This window comes from Cryptomeria japonica, chromosome 7, assembly GCF_030272615.1.
Source record: "Cryptomeria japonica chromosome 7, Sugi_1.0, whole genome shotgun sequence".
In the NCBI taxonomy this organism is placed as follows: Eukaryota; Viridiplantae; Streptophyta; class Pinopsida; order Cupressales; family Cupressaceae; genus Cryptomeria; species Cryptomeria japonica.
Genome location: NC_081411.1, coordinates 105,335,225 through 105,340,725, shown reverse-complemented (window position 1 = coordinate 105,340,725; position 5,501 = coordinate 105,335,225). Strand labels below are relative to the sequence as shown.

Genomic DNA, 5,501 nt, shown 5'->3' with positions numbered 1-5,501 from the left:
AAGTGTTACTGGTTGTTAATGAGCATGTGAGGATAATGCTTCGGACTGTCTGTTGATAATAGACATTTTTGGCAGCTATTTTGTCTTTCATTCCAGAATGTAGGGTGAATCCTGAAGTGTCACCTTCGATCTTCTGTGGTCCATTTAGCATTAATTTCTTCAATACCATTAATATTTCCTTTACACGTACAGCTAATGTCCGTACATGCAATACGTTTATCCGTTGCACCCTCAAATCTGTATTTAATTGATTTCAATCGCGACAAAATAAATAGATGGTCTGAAATTAATTAGGTATAAATATGGCCAACATTCTTCGCATTCGACTTGGATCAAACATCATTTAAGGGGTCTTGTGATGAGCAATGACTATTTCAAATAACGACAAACGGAAATCATTTCTGGCCACAATGGGGACAGGAACTCAGACTGTTAACATTAGCTTAAAATAGTGTGAGGAACCATGAACGTCAGAAACTTCAGAGACGTAATAGTAAGTAATGCTTATTTGGGTCGAGTTGTAAATGCGCTAGCTCGACCTATTGATGGTAAGGGTAAGATTTCATCTTCTGAATCTCGATTGATCGAATCTCCCGCCCCAGGTATTATTTCAAGAGTGTATAATTTATCAAAGATTCATTAATAATTTATCAATTCAAAGTTCTTTTGAATTGTAAAAGTGATGTAACATATGGGTCGAGATATATGGATAAATAAATCTGGATATGAAGATAATCATTATATTAATATTGATATCTTTTTTTACTACTGGACGGGAAAGACGTTTTATATCTCACAACAGTCCATTAAGCACTTATCAGATATGTCATAATAAATATGATCACCTGTCTCAAATCGACTTCCCTATCACAGTCGCTTTATATCTCACAACAGTCCATTAAGCACTTATCAAATATGTCATAATAAATATGATCACCTGTCTCAAATCGACTTCCCTATCACAGTCGCTTTATATCTCACAACAGTCCATTAAGCACTTATCAAATATGTCATAATAAATATGATCACCTGTCTCAAATCGACTTCCCTATCACAGTCGCTCTAGTTTTGAACTAGGAAATAAAGAGAGGAACAAGTTGAGAATATAACCTTTTCCTTTTTCTCTTTTTTTATTAGGCGGATTTTTTCTCATGTCTCGTCTGGAAAGAGGAGAACTCAATGACCATTCGTTCACGAAAACCAGAAATAAAGATCATAGTGGATAGGGAGCCTATTAAAACCTCTTTTGAAAAATTGGCTAAACCCAGTCATTTCTCAAAGACACTAGGCAAGGGACCTAATACTACCACCTAGATCTAGAACGTACATGCTGATGCTCACGATTTTGATAGCCATACCAATAATTTGAAAGAGATCTCCCGAAAAGTATTTAGTGCTCATTTCGGTCAATTAGTGATAATATTTATTTGGCTAGGTGATCCTACTTTCACGGCACTTGCTTCTCCAATTATGAAGCATGGCTAGGTGATCCTACTCACATTAAACCTAGTGCTCGGGTAGTTTGGTCGATAGTAGGCCAAGAAAATTTGAATGGAGATGTGGGTAGAGGTTTTTGAGGAATACAAATAGCCTCTAGGCTCTTCCGGATTTGGTGAGCATCTGGAATAACTAGTGAATTGGAACTTTACTGCACCGCAATTGGTGCATTGATCTTTGCAGCGTTAATTCTTTTTGCTGGTTGGTTCCATTATCACAAAGCTGCTCCAAAATTGACTTGGTTCCAAGATACATAATCCATGTTGAACCACCATTTAGTAGGGTTACTAGGACTTGGCTCTGTATCTTGGGTAGGACACCAAATACACGTTTCTTTACCTATTAATCAACTCTTAGATGCTAGAGTGGACCCTATAGAGATACCACTTCCTCATGAGTTTTTTTTAAATCGTGATCTTTTAGCTCAACTTTATCCCAGTTTCGCTAAGGGATTGACCCCAATTTTCACCCTGAATTGGTTGGAATATTAAGATTTTTTGACTTTTTGCAAAGGACTCAACCCAGTAATGGGGGGTCTATGGCTGACCGATATTGCACACCACCATTTGGCTATTGCAGTTCTTTTTCTAGTCGTTGGTCATATGTATAGAACCAATTGGCTTATTGGTCATAACCTCAAGGATATTTTGGAAGCTCATAAAGGTCCATTTACAAGGGAAGGACATAAAGGTCTTTACGAGATCTTAACTGCTTCATGGCATGCTCAATTAGCTCTTAACCTAGCTATGTTAGGGTCTTTAACTATTGTCGTAGCTCACCATATGTATTCTATGCCTCCCTATCCATATCTAGCTATTGACTATGGTACCCAACTGTCTCTATTCACACACCATACGTGGATTGGTGGATTTCTCATAGTTGGCGGTACTGCACATGCATCTATTTTTATGGTAAGAGACTATGATTCGACTACTCAATACAACAATCTTTTAGACCGTGTTCTGAGACATCATGATGCAATCATATCACACCTCAACTGAGCATGTATTTTCTTAGGTTTTCATAGTTTTGGTCTATATATTCATAATGATACTATGAATGATTTAGGACGTCCTAAAGATATCTTTTTAGATACAACTATACAATTACAACCTATCTTTGCTCAATGGATACAAAACACTCATGCTTTAGCACCTAGTTTGACAACTCTTGATGCAACAACAAGCACCAACTTAACTAGGGGAGGCAGTGATTTGATAGAAGTAGGTGCCAAAGTGGCTTTGTTACCTATTCCATTAGGAACTATGGATTTTTTAGTACACCATATTCATGCATTTACTATCCATGTGACTATATTAATATTACTGAAAGGTGTTTTATTTGCTCGCAGTTCTCATTTAATACCCGATAAAGAGAATCTTGGTTTTCATTTTCCTTGCAATGGGCCTAGTAGAGGAGGAACATGTCAAGTATCTGCTTGGGATCATGTCTTCCTAGGGTTATTCTGGATGTACAATGCAATTTCGGTAGTAATATTTCATTTTAGTTGGAAAATGCAGTCTAATGTTTGGGGTAGTATAAGTGTATAAGTGATCAGGGATTGGTAACTCATATTACAGGAGGAAACTTTGCATAGAGTTCCATTACAATGAATGGGTGGCTTTGTGACTTTCTATGGGCACAAACTTCTCAAGTAATCCAATCTTACGGTTCTTCATTATCTGCCTCTGGCCTTTTATTCTTAGGTGCTCATTTCGTTTGGGCCTTTAGTTTAATGTTCCTATTTAGTGGCCATGGATATTGGCAAGAACTTATTGAATCTATTGTTTGGGCTCATAATAAATTAAAAGTTGCTCCTGCTATCCAGCCCAAAGCCTTGAGTATTATCCAAGGATGTGCTGTAGAACTAGCTCATTACCTTCTAGGTGGAATCGTCACAACATGGGCGTTCTTCTTAGCGAGAATTATTGTAGTAGGATAATGACTAGGAGGATTTGAAAAGCATTATGGCATCAAGATTTCCAAAGTTCAGCCAAGGCTTGGCCTAGGACCCAACTACTCGTCGTATTTGGTTTGGTATTGCTACTTCACATGACTTTGAGAGTATATGTCAGGCAGAACAGAGTAACTTTTGCAAATCATTCATATTTTATCTTGAAACAATAAGCAAAACAGAGCAACACCATTAATGATCAACTTGTTCCCTAACATATGAAAAAATAATGACACACACAATCGACTGCAACCTTATTTAGACATTCCAAATCAGAAATAAACAAGACCATAAGCCATATCGTTGCATTACTTCATTCCTCTTAAACTTCTCTTTTTTCCAATGCCTTTTACACTATTCCTATTGCTGTTCGAATTTTGTTTTTCAAACATTCCCACACTGGCCATTACTGGCGTCTACTCCTACTCTCCTATTATGTATGTGTATTCGCTATGTGCATCTTTCGATGAGGAATGTCCTTCGAATGGAAAGAATTACGTAACAGAACAAAATCGACTCCTTTCTCATGCGATGGCAGTTAATACACAATAACGTGTCACGGTCTGTCTTGGGTCAGTCAACAAACTGTTGTCTAGTCTGCAACTCTTCTTCTGACCTCCAATTCTTCCAACCCGATCCGTTACTGGTTGAACTCACTACGGTCCATCGATCGATCCCTCTTTCTTCTCTTCCTGATCTGTTACCTTCAACGTCCATGTAACTAACTAAAATGAATTTGGCAACTCAGCCGAGTCCAAAATGGAACGATGATTACAAGACCGAATTTGGCAAACGAGAAAACCAAATGGTCTTGCATTAGGATCCCCTGAAGACGAAAGAAATCATGTGCTCCTGTACATGAGTTCATGTATGAAATGATAAAATAACTTTCTGTTAAGAGAATCACTCTCTTTGACCCTTTAGGTATGCGTAAGCGATAACCTTCTTGTCCCATAGAATTAATTCACGGTCCTCGATTTTTGTTGAGAAGTCGATTGTAAACTTCATATGCCTCCTCGAAATCAAAGGCATTCACATGTAGATAGGTCAAGTTTGACACAATGCAACTACAACGACACTTGCTGGTCTATTCAAACAATTCATTAAGCAATCCATGCTTGTGATAGAAAACTTATATCTGATAGAAAATTCAGTAATAAATCTTCAATCTCTCAACATTCCCCATTCCCCATTCTCCGATAGCACAAGTGCTAAGAATCTCATTTATCAACTCTTTTTCAGCGAATTCTTCAACCTATAATGCTTGAATCTCAACTTCTTTAGTTCCTTCAACATCTTCAACTACTGCAATCTCATTCCTCGTGACTTCCTTTTAGACATTACTGCACTTATCTTCTCATCGTCATTATATGACTTCATGCCTAGCATGAGATATGTCCTTTCGGCATATTTCGTATCATCAACTACTTTTCCAGTTCGTACAATCACAACATAATTAAGAAAATACTTCCTTTCCAATATATACGTTCTACTTACAATCATTTCCAATTTCTCATAGAACTTTCTTTTCTCCATCCCATCCCAATACTTTTCCCAAGATGAAATTATCAAGAGCTTTTGGCATGGCCCATCTCATCATTCCCTTGAAATTCATCTTCCACTCTCACAATTGTAACCAATATTTTGTGTACCTCTTCTCCACCCTCTGCAGTCATAGATCTCCTCTCACCTAAAAAAAAATCTCTTGAGGACTCCAATCCTTGGTAGTTACAAAATCCTCTTCTACAACAAATTCCTTCTAGGGTTTTCTTGAAACACTTTCAAGATTTTTCTACTTGCATATTCTCTCAACCCTCACGATGTTGTGGCTCTCATACCAAATGATAAGTAACAACTACTCCAAATAACAATGAGCATAAACCATCTCTAGCCACAATGCGAATAGGAACTCGGAATGTTAACATTAGCTTGAAATAGTGACAAGGACATTAAAAGTTGTCAACAACTTATCATAACATTCGAAACTTTAGAAACATAATATAACAACTCTCCATGTGCCAATGTCATGAAAAACAAAGTAACTTTCATA

The 5,501-nt window shown here is 37.3% G+C and overlaps 1 pseudogene; it reads left to right on the top strand.

The window, feature by feature from the left end:
- The first annotated feature begins 1,179 nt into the window (after positions 1–1,179).
- LOC131038522 (photosystem I P700 chlorophyll a apoprotein A1-like) lies at positions 1,180–3,439 on the top strand (annotated as a pseudogene).
- The last annotated feature ends 2,062 nt before the right edge of the window (positions 3,440–5,501 follow it).